The sequence below is a fragment of the Medicago sativa genome, chromosome 5 (genome assembly GCF_051527215.1).
Source record: "Medicago sativa cultivar Bolivia chromosome 5, Bolivia_mono, whole genome shotgun sequence".
NCBI lineage: Eukaryota > Viridiplantae > Streptophyta > Magnoliopsida > Fabales > Fabaceae > Medicago > Medicago sativa.
The window spans coordinates 66,760,468-66,772,536 of NC_140753.1; the positions used below are offsets into that span (position 1 = coordinate 66,760,468).

The 12,069-nt window shown below is 36.0% G+C and overlaps 2 long non-coding RNA genes across 2 annotated transcripts; both read left to right on the plus strand.

Moving 5' to 3' along the window:
• Positions 1 to 3,079: 3,079 nt before the first annotated feature.
• LOC146924187 (uncharacterized) lies at positions 3,080 to 5,499 on the plus strand. Its single transcript, XR_015010056.1, has 2 exons — positions 3,080 to 3,533; positions 5,306 to 5,499. It is a non-coding gene; the product is annotated as an uncharacterized LOC146924187 (long non-coding RNA).
• Positions 5,500 to 9,349: 3,850 nt separating this feature from the next.
• Positions 9,350 to 11,878, plus strand: LOC146924188 (uncharacterized). The gene is made up of 2 exons (XR_015010057.1): positions 9,350 to 9,752; positions 11,525 to 11,878. It is a non-coding gene; the product is annotated as an uncharacterized LOC146924188 (long non-coding RNA).
• Positions 11,879 to 12,069: the final 191 nt, after the last annotated feature.

The window sequence follows — 12,069 nt, forward strand, 5'->3', positions numbered from 1 at the left end:
CCAATGAGATCCTGGGAAAGTAACATTATCCATTAACAATTAGATACAAATAAAAAAGAAAATCAACCCCATAATCTACGACCAATTGATTAAACTTCTATGATTTCAAAACACATAAAAAATAATGAAAAAAATAATGATTTGTAGATGGGGGAAGAGACACATGAAAATAATGAAAAAAAAATTGTCTATATATAGGGAAAAAAATCATGGCTTGATCAATTTTGATTGGTTGATGAAAACTTAATGAGTCATTGTCCATCTTGATTGGCTAATAAAAAAACAAATGAGTCATAATTTAATTTGATTGGGTGATAAAAAAACATTAAATGTGATGAAGAATGTGAAGATGCCACATGTACTTTTTCCCATAGAAGTATGCTTTTGTATTATATAAAGATGTTTTGTCATATTGTATCACCCTGCAGTTACTTAGCTAAAGAAAATTATCAAAATGATGATTTGATGGATCATTTCCATTTACTTTAACAATATCAAAATGAATCAATTACATTAAATTGCAATTATCTTCCATCAAACAAATTAAAAAAGGAATAATATTTACATGGATGGTTCTACAAAAAGAAAAAGGATTTATTGAAATCGAAAGATTGAAACAGCAACATTACATTATACCAAAAACACGATTAAAAGAATCAATTTCACCAAGAGAAACAATCCAAGAATGAAGACACAAAGAAAAATTTGGACTCGGCAATTACATCAATAGAACATTGTTCAAAATAGAAAATCAAGATTTAAATAAATAAAATTTTCCTAGAATTAAAAAAGATAGTAAATTCCCTAAAAAAAATAGTAAATTGTAATTTAAAAAGATAGTAAACAAAACAAAAGGGACTTAGTGGCGTTCCCTGGACCTTGCGGAAGACCGTATAGTATTGATGATTTTTCTCTACTTCTAAGGAGTGGTCTTTTTAAAGGGTTCATAGATCACTCTTCTCTACTTCTCTCTTATTTTTAACATAGACCTCCTGCCTTCATTCTCTTTTGCGGAAAAAGTCAAGTTGTGTCCAATAATATGTGTCACTATATATGAATAGATAAATATAAATGTTTGATGGAAATTTTTTCAATTCATAAATCTTAACCTGTGCAGAACTAAAAATTCAGATTAATCCTGTATGAACCATTATTTGAATGTTCATCATATTGTATTACTGTGCAAAAACTTGGCTAAAGACAATTTAAAAAAAAAATGAAGATTGGCTGTATCTTTTCCATTTACTTTTTTTTTTGAAAAAAATCTTTTCCATTTACTTTAACAATGTTAAAATGAATGAATTACATTAAACTGTATTTATGTTACATCAAATCAAACAAATTAAAAAAGAATAATATATTTTGACGAATGGAAAACTAATAATATTAAAATCGATGGTTCTAAAAAAATATCGATTTATTGAAATAGCAATAATATTCTACCAGAAATACAATTAAAAGATTCAAATTTCACAAAGAGGTGCAATCCGAACGGACATAAAAATTGGGCCTCGACAATTGCAGCAAAAGAAAATTGTTTAAAATACAAATCAATATTTAAATAAATAAATTTTCTTAGATTTCAAAAAGTAGTAAATCACTAAATTGTAATTAAAAAGAAATAGATAGTAAAGAATACAAAGGGACTTGGCTGTGTTCCCTTGACCTTGCAGAATCGTATATTCTTGATGATCATTTTCTACTTCTAAGGAGCGGCCTTATTAAGGGGTTCATATATTACTCTTCTCTACTTCGCTTTGATTTTAAACACAGATCTTTTGCCTTCATTCTCCTTTTTGGAAAAATGAAAGTGTCCTCTTAATGAATTCAATTTGAGGAGGCATAACAAATAAAAAGAGTAAAATATCCATGCAGAAAAAAAGAAAGAAGGATATGTGAATAGACTTCAAAATCAAAATCAAAATTGTGTACAAAACTATTGACAATATGTGCATTATATATTAAAAAAAATTATTAGGTTCAAATGCTCTCAGCAAATAAAAGCTGTAATTTCTAGGCATGACCTGTGCATTAAACTTGAAATTAATTACTTGAAATAATAATGTACAATACATTTGAAATTTGAAAGTTAATAATTTTTTGGAAAGGTTGAAAGTTAATAATAAAAACCTATTAAATGGATTTTATTGGCGACATCTTTAAACGGAAATCAAATGAAATGATTTTAATTTGAATTAGTTGATTTGAATTAAGTTGACTTAGAAAATTATTAAATGTTAATTAGGCTAATAAACTGCCACGTGTACTCTAGAATAAAGAAGGTCTCAATTGTTTATATTGTAGATTAGAAAATTATTAAATGTTAATTAGGCTAATAAACTGCCACGTGTACTCTAGAATAAAGAAGGTCTCAATTGTTTATATTGTAGATTTGTTTGTTAATTTTTTTTGTGCTTATCTTTTGTTCTATTATCCCCCCGCTCAACCTTTTTTTCTAGCTCCGTCCTTGAGTGAAACCACGAATGGAAATGACCGCTATCAATTCAGTGCCGATAGAGTGAAAGCCATGTAGATGTAGAATGCTATGTTAGCTAGCAAAGAAACACTATGCGTCAATTGTCCCTCCTCCCATGCAAACAGTCGTCTTCTCCACTGCCATCCTTGTCCATAAATACCCCACCCTTTCCTCGTCAACTCCGCAACAGGGATGCTACAATCAGCACTTAATTAAAAAAGGCGGCTAAATTTGGACCGCATGCTCTCTATCCAGCCAAAGATCCGTCCAAAAATAAGTACTTTCACGATCTCCAATCACACGCATCACCCCTTCCTTAAACTAGCTTTACTCACCACCCCTTCCTTAAACTAGCTCGACTCACCACCCTCCACCCCATCAGTAATGTCACAAAGATTTTTGCACCATACCTTCCTCCCACCTATCATAATATAAATGTAACATCCCGCTCGTCTGCTAAAGGAAATTTCACCTGTTAAATATATCAGAGGACTTAAATTCATGGAAAAGTTAGTTAATGGAAACTATTTTATAACATGTCAGCATAACACGGGAAAGTACCAGAGTCGTTGTTTTAGCACGTTGAGGCAAGGGTAAAAAGGTAATTGCACGCCAGAAGATATTTATTTGATTTTGGGGCAAGAATTATTTCATAATTCTTATTCTCTTCTCTCTCTTAGGTTGAGAAAATATCTTCTCCTCCTCCTCTCTTCCCTCTCACGCCTCCATCTCCCATCCCTCCACCAAACCTTTCCAAATTTTCTCCCTTCCTTGGCAAGCTTCTAAGCTATGGTTCCTCATGATCTTTGGGCTAAGAGAAGCTTGTATTATGTTTGATTTCTCTACCTCTCCTCTCAAGAAATGGATTCAAAGAAATAAGGGTTTGTTGGTGTTGAGTGAAGATGAAGTTTGAAGCTTGATCTTGAACATGTTATGGTTCTTTTATGGCAAAGAATGGCAAGTTTGGATGGTTTAATCAAGAAAAGCAAGTTGATCATGAGCTAGGGTTTTGGTTGTTGAAGCTTGGGACTTGAGGATGTTACAAGAAATTTACTAGGTGAGTTCCATAGATAGATTACCCACCTTTGGGGTTGTTTAATCTTGTGAAAAATAATGATTTATGTTAAGTTTAGTTTTTATGAAACTTTAGTACCCCAAGCCAATCCTAGTTGTTTATATGTTAAAATTGCCATGATATATGTTTAAATAAGTCTATACATGTTGTTGTATGAGTTTGATGCATTACAGGGTCGAATTGGACAAGTTTTGGGTCGAAAATGGCGAAAACTCGTAGCCGAAAACACCGAAAACGCAACAATCGCAGCGCTGCGCCTGTACAAGGGCGCTAGGCGCCCACACACAGGGAGCCAGCACTAGGCGCCCCACTCCTGGCGCCAGGCGCCCCAGACAGGACAACGTACGCGTTGTTCTGCGTTCGGGTGCTTGGGGGCAGTCGCGTGGGGGTCCGTATCGATCGTTTCGGAGTATTCTTTTACTGTTTTCAATTGCTTTTCTACTGGAACAAACTTGGCTTTATAAAGTCATAGAATTTTCTAAATGGCTTAAGACTCGAATTTTGGCATTTTCGGTCTTTAGTAACTTTTGAAAATTGCACATCTCGTCAATTGATCCTTGCATCATTAATCATGGCAATCTTAGCATGTACAACAAGAATGGCACAAGAGAGTTTACATATGATGGGGTAGTAATGAACTAAGGAAGGGCATGTATGTAGAGCCTCGGCTTAGCTAGTCGAGAACTAGAAAGATAGCAAGAATCCATAGAATGATAAGACGCGAAGTGTAATCTCTTCGCACATGAGTTAGAATGATTTAGCAAGTACGTAAGCCGTGGATTGACTAGTTAGTCTCTCCACCATGATTAGGTATGAATATGAACAAGTAAGAGTTTACCACTAATCGGTTCGATTAAGGTTTCGAGGTAAACAATCAAGTATGTACATGTTTAACTTATATGCACGACAAGACCATGACTTAATATGTGTAGGTGACATGTCTCTTGATATCCACATCAGGGGGATACAAGGGGTTCTCATTATGAGAACGATTCAAGCCGTAAGGGACCCGCATGTCACTGAGTAAACAAGATGTAGGTGCTCGTGTCTCTTGTTATCCACGCCAGGGGGATACGGGAGGTTCTCGACCTAAGGGGAACGGTTTAAGCCGCAAGGGACCCGCACGACACCGAGGGAGTCCGATGTACGTACATCGGTCATGTATGGGATTGATCTCGGGGTTACTCCACTCGGGACTATCCGTAAAATGAATCAAGATAATAACTGTTTGTTCAACGCTAACCCATGAATGAACTTAGACACGATTATGTTTATTATGACTATGTTATGTTTATGCTCAAGATCGAGCCATGTATGATTATGTTTAAGAACAAGAACAAGAGCATGAAATGCTATTAGACGAGAGCAGGATATGTATAGGACAAGTAAAGAATATGATACCGGTGACGATCTTAGGTTCCCTAATCGTCCGGTTTAGAATCATGTCATGATATGCTACGTTATTTATGTTTAGGCCTTGTACGTAAAGCGTACACTTGGCAATGCGGTTTAGGTTCCCTCAACCGCCATGACATGTATAGATGAGAAACCTATAACAAGTTAAGATATGATTATGACGGCTCTAGTATGCACTACCGTCTAAGCATGCAAGTCCCCACACACGTATAATCAACCGTCAGGTTGTAATGTAGACACGTGGTAACCGTAGGTTTCCCCTTAAGGTCACCTATAGCCTAGGTATTAGGGGAACTCACTGAGACATTATGTCTCATCCCAATCCTTATTTGTTTCAGATAAGCAGGATGTTTATGCATGTTCGGAGCCGGATGGATATTACTTCAAGGGTTCGTTCGTAAAGCTGTAGGACGTTATGGACATCAAGGATGTATTTTATGTATGGATGAGTTGTGTTGTATTATTATTTATACGAACGTAACTTGATGTAAATATTATTCATTCGGGAAAAATTTTATGTTGTATATTTTAATGTATCCAGTACTAATATTAACGCACGTGCCAGACTTTCTAGATACGTCAGGTATGGGTGTTACAATTGGTATCAGAGCAGGTCGATTCAGACCGTGCCTTGGGTCATTAAATTACAACTAAGGTAGTGGGACCATTGGGTTCCGGGTAAAAGTTCTAATTGTTGTTGTTAGTTGAGCCTGATCAACTCAATTTAACATTCGATGATTAGAGCAGATACCTGAGAGCTGAATAGGACCCAGGAGGAACGAAGTATGTGATGAAGAAGTTTGATCGTGCCAAAAGGTGGCCGGTGAACTAATCAAGTAGGAGTGTGAATCCTCCGGGAATGTAAGATATGTTAAGAAAGAACGTTCCGACAAATTTGACTATGATGTTAGTGATACTTCAAGTATCCGTAAGTGAAGAAGTTGGATATATATTCTGGAACGTAAGTACAAGACTACAAGTTAAGGATAAGTCGATATGTGTTGATGGAGTTAATAAGCTCTCAGGGATTGAGATATGAGGACGGAAGATAAAGATTTGTATGTTCAGCGGGAATAAGTTTCTAACAGTGAATGAATTAGCAGAGAAATAAGTTAAGCCGTCCGTAGTGAATGAAGTTAAGTACATGTATGTTGGATGAAGTTGAAGTCTTATGTGGAATTTTTATGTCAAGTAATATGATGAATAAGACATTAGTTTCTGAGGTGCCGTGAATTGAATCGATTGATGTTAATGCTTGCCATGCAAAGGTTATAAAATTGTTTTAAGATGTTTGGAATGAATGATGTGCACTAGATTACTTGAGAAAATGAGATTTTCTATGCAAAGTATGTTTTCTGGAAAATTAATTTTTAGAAAAATACGCCAATAGCGAAAATTTCGCTAATAGCGAAATTACTCCAGAGGGTTCCGCTAATAGCGAAACTGGAGCGAAAATTTTCAGTTTTTCCAAAAACTGTCATTTCGTCTCTAGGGCCTTAGTAGCTATTGGGGGTTGTTTTCACAATCTTTTATGTAACATGCACTCTCTATAACATCAAGTATCGAATGCACATCATACACCCTATGATTTTTAAGGAAGAAAATGCATGGACAACTATTAACGGAATCAATCCGGTTCAAGGTAACATTAGTAGTTAACGTGGTAAGAGCTGGCGAAGAGCTTGGGTCAAGAGTTTTAAGGTTTCGACTTATGGAACGAATGTCACAAGATTTTCAGGTTTTATGAAGTCATGAGTACCCCCGGATCTATGTTTTGCTTAATTGAATTGCTAAAGCCCGTTAAATGTTGAATTCAAAAGTTTACAAGATTTTAGAAAGGTAGACACATATGGGTGATTGGAGTTGATGTTTATAGATTTTAAAATGGAATTTTGTAGGTACCGGTTGTTACGACTCACGTAGAGTGGGCTAAACTCACGGGAACTAAAGTTAGATGACACAGTTGTGTTGTCAACTTATTCCGTGATTTTAGAGCAACGACTGGGGCCAAATTTATTACGTTTTTATATAAAGAGAAATTGTCAACGCCAATGACCCGTGTGTTGTATTATAATGTTTTCTTAAAGAAAGAAATTAACGAGCAAGCATCCGTGATTACGCAAAACATAGTATACGAGAATACAAGAATACAGTGAAGTATGATCAGGAAAAATATGTATGAATTTATGATAAGTCTACTATGGGAATTCAAGATTTCTCAGAAACAAGTTTATGTATGATAAGTGTATGTTATGAGGTGAACTCAACTAGTGAGAAAGAAAGATCTATTCCCAAGTAAATTAATATGGTAATTCGACAAATCTACCGCAAGATCCAATCTTGCAAGGTATTGTGAGGTGCATGTTTATGGCAAGGTTCGCCACATGAAATGTTTTGAGGAAGAGTTTAAGAAGATGATGCTCATATGTGAAGTTTCAGTTGTCTTAATGGATTATAGTATTGGTTAAGGCCAACTGGTGGGAATCAGAGTGGCGCAACGAAAGTTAATTGGCATAGTGTTAACAGTAATCATGGAACATGGAATGAGATAGTAAGAGCCTTCGTTAGAGCATTATGGGACAAGCGAGAAGTTCTCGAAATGTTAAGTAAGAAAGGAGACTTATAGAATCAGTTATGAAGAGGGTAAAGATATGTGGATGTGTCTTGATCTCAGTATGATAAGAAAGGCTAGAGACACAACAAATGAAGAATATGTGCTATAATAAAAAAAAAGATGCATGTAAAATTATGTGCTATGACAAGAGAAATACATGAAAGAGTCGAGAGGTTCCTTTTTGTGACTTAGAGTAATAATTGAGCTATCAATTGTGAAGCCGGTATTAAAAGAAGAAGTGTTATGCAGGATAAGGTAACAATATGTGATCGTAACCAGATATGATGTGTTGAAGGTTCAAGTTTATTGTTCTTAGAACGAGGAAAAGAGATAATGTTATGAGGGTCAAGGATCCTATATGATTTATGTTATGCAATTATGTGAGTCTCCAAGATATGTATGTAAGTCAAGAAAGAATAAGAAAGAAGTTAATTTAAAGATCAAGAATTTCATTCTGGATGAAGATATAAATCATGAGATATGCACGATTAAGTGCATACTCTCTTATGTCAGACTTGTTAAACGATCACGATACTTGCTATGAAGATTTCGAACTATGATTTAAGAACTCTTAAATTTAAAATAGGTATTGAGGGACTTGGAAACGAAATTATTTAAACATGACAATTTTTCACAAAATTCTTTTAAAAGATTATGTCTCTATTCGTTCCAAAGATCCAAATACTCATGTTTAGAAAACTTTTCAAAGTAATATGTTAGAACGAGTATCGTTATTATTTAACAAGAAGCAACATTTGAAAGTATGCGATGGTTATGGAGAGTAATATGTGTTGAAGTAAACAACAAAGTTTTTCGAAAATTCTCAGGAGGCGTACAATTATATGTTAAGAGAATTCAGTGCAAGAGGTCTAAGACGGAAGTTTTAAGAGCATGCAAGCTATAAGATGGGTTGAAGAATGATGTATGTATCGATGTATTTAATTTCACCTCTCCCTGACAAGTTATATGAGTCATCTATGGGTTTGGGTGTAGTAAGAATGGTAATGAGATCGAAAGATTTCTTAAGACTCTGAAAAGAGATAAGAGATTCGTAGAATCGTCAAGAAAAGTAATGTCAGAAAGAGGCACATGTCTCAAGGTATAATAAGGAAAGTCGTGTTTTAACTATGTATGTGTATGAAAAATGTTTTATGCTGCAAGTAAGCACTGCAGGGCAAACCTGGTATCCGATAGGATTCCAGTTAAAAAGGCAAATCCTGAGTGTTCATGTTTATGATAAGATGCCTTTATGAATGGTTTATGTTAAGTGGGTAAGTTACGAGTCTGAGACAATAAGTTTATGTGTAGCAAGGTAACTTCCAAGTCATGATATACTAAGAAAACTCTAAGATCGAATGATATTAAGATCAAGAAGGCTAAGTTCAGTAACATGAGGGTTAAGAAACAAGATGAGGACACGATACGATGAATCCTTTGAGTATGTATGAATCGAAATGTATGGCTCGGACCAAAGATAGTAAGTTTTTGTCAAGATGATTGGTAGTCGATCTCTAAATTTCGAGGACGAAATTTCTTTAAGGGGGGTAGGGTGTAACATCCCGCTCGTCTGCTAAAGGAAATTTCACCTGTTAAATATATCAGAGGACTTAAATTCATGGAAAAGTTAGTTAATGGAAAATATTTTATAACATGTCAGCATAACACGGGAAAGTACCAGAGTCGTTGTTTTAGCACGTTGAGGCAAGGGTAAAAAGGTAATTGCACGCCAGAAGATATTTATTTGATTTTGGGGCAAGAATTATTTCATAATTCTTATTCTCTTCTCTCTCTTAGGTTGAGAAAATATCTTCTCCTCCTCCTCTCTTCCCTCTCACGCCTCCATCTCCCATCCCTCCACCAAACCTTTCCAAATTTTCTCCCTTCCTTGGCAAGCTTCTAAGCTATGGTTCCTCATGATCTTTGGGCTAAGAGAAGCTTGTATTATGTTTGATTTCTCTACCTCTCCTCTCAAGAAATGGATTCAAAGAAATAAGGGTTTGTTGGTGTTGAGTGAAGATGAAGTTTGAAGCTTGATCTTGAACATGTTATGGTTCTTTTATGGCAAAGAATGGCAAGTTTGGATGGTTTAATCAAGAAAAGCAAGTTGATCATGAGCTAGGGTTTTGGTTGTTGAAGCTTGGGACTTGAGGATGTTACAAGAAATTTACTAGGTGAGTTCCATAGATAGATTACCCACCTTTGGGGTTGTTTAATCTTGTGAAAAATAATGATTTATGTTAAGTTTAGTTTTTATGAAACTTTAGTACCCCAAGCCAATCCTAGTTGTTTATATGTTAAAATTGCCATGATATATGTTTAAATAAGTCTATACATGTTGTTGTATGAGTTTGATGCATTACAGGGTCGAATTGGACAAGTTTTGGGTCGAAAATGGCGAAAACTCGTAGCCGAAAACACCGAAAACGCAACAATCGCAGCGCTGCGCCTGTACAAGGGCGCTAGGCGCCCACACACAGGGAGCCAGCGCTAGGCGCCCCACTCCTGGCGCCAGGCGCCCCAGACAGGACAACGTACGCGTTGTTCTGCGTTCGGGTGCTTGGGGGCAGTCGCGTGGGGGTCCGTAGCGATCGTTTCGGAGTATTCTTTTACTGTTTTCAATTGCTTTTCTACTGGAACAAACTTGGCTTTATAAAGTCATAGAATTTTCTAAATGGCTTAAGACTCGGATTTTGGCATTTTCGGTCTTTAGTAACTTTTGAAAATTGCACATCTCGTCAATTGATCCTTGCATCATTAATCATGGCAATCTTAGCATGTACAACAAGAATGGCACAAGAGAGTTTACATATGATGGGGTAGTAATGAACTAAGGAAGGGCATGTATGTAGAGCCTCGGCTTAGCTAGTCGAGAACAAGAAAGATAGCAAGAATCCATAGAATGATAAGACGCGAAGTGTAATCTCTTCGCACATGAGTTAGAATGATTTAGCAAGTACGTAAGCCGTGGATTGACTAGTTAGTCTCTCCACCATGATTAGGTATGAATATGAACAAGTAAGAGTTTACCACTAATCGGTTCGATTAAGGTTTCGAGGTAAACAATCAAGTATGTACATGTTTAACTTATATGCACGACAAGACCATGACTTAATATGTGTAGGTGACATGTCTCTTGATATCCACATCAGGGGGATACAAGGGGTTCTCATTATGAGAACGATTCAAGCCGTAAGGGACCCGCATGTCACTGAGTAAACAAGATGTAGGTGCTCGTGTCTCTTGTTATCCACGCCAGGGGGATACGGGAGGTTCTCGACCTAAGGGGAACGGTTTAAGCCGCAAGGGACCCGCACGACACCGAGGGAGTCCGATGTACGTACATCGGTCATGTATGGGATTGATCTCGGGGTTACTCCACTCGGGACTATCCGTAAAATGAATCAAGATAATAACTGTTTGTTCAACGCTAACCCATGAATGAACTTAGACACGATTATGTTTATTATGACTATGTTATGTTTATGCTCAAGATCGAGCCATGTATGATTATGTTTAAGAACAAGAACAAGAGCATGAAATGCTATTAGACGAGAGCAGGATATGTATAGGACAAGTAAAGAATATGATACCGGTGACGATCTTAGGTTCCCTAATCGTCCGGTTTAGAATCATGTCATGATATGCTACGTTATTTATGTTTAGGCCTTGTACGTAAAGCGTACACTTGGCAATGCGGTTTAGGTTCCCTCAACCGCCATGACATGTATAGATGAGAAACCTATAACAAGTTAAGATATGATTATGACGGCTCTAGTATGCACTACCGTCTAAGCATGCAAGTCCCCACACACGTATAATCAACCGTCAGGTTGTAATGTAGACACGTGGTAACCGTAGGTTTCCCCTTAAGGTCACCTATAGCCTAGGTATTAGGGGAACTCACTGAGACATTATGTCTCATCCCAATCCTTATTTGTTTCAGATAAGCAGGATGTTTATGCATGTTCGGAGCCGGATGGATATTACTTCAAGGGTTCGTTCGTAAAGCTGTAGGACGTTATGGACATCAAGGATGTATTTTATGTATGGATGAGTTGTGTTGTATTATTATTTATACGAACGTAACTTGATGTAAATATTATTCATTCGGGAAAAATTTTATGTTGTATATTTTAATGTATCCAGTACTAATATTAACGCACGTGCCAGACTTTCTAGATACGTCTGGTATGGGTGTTACAATAAACCTCTTCCACCCCATATTTATAACTTATTTAGTTTTTATCAAAATCCTTATTAGAAATTACAAATTATATACTAAATTGTTTATTTCAAATATCATGGCTTTGATCTGTTCAAATTTTCTCATAATAAAAAAAGTATGTTCGAGTTTGATGCGGTGCCAAACCCGAATACTCATGTATTTCTTTTTAAATGTCATTTAAGTATAAATTATTATTTTATTCTACTGTCGTTTTGGTGTTTTAATTCAATAATATAATTTCTCAATTACTCATTTTCAATAAA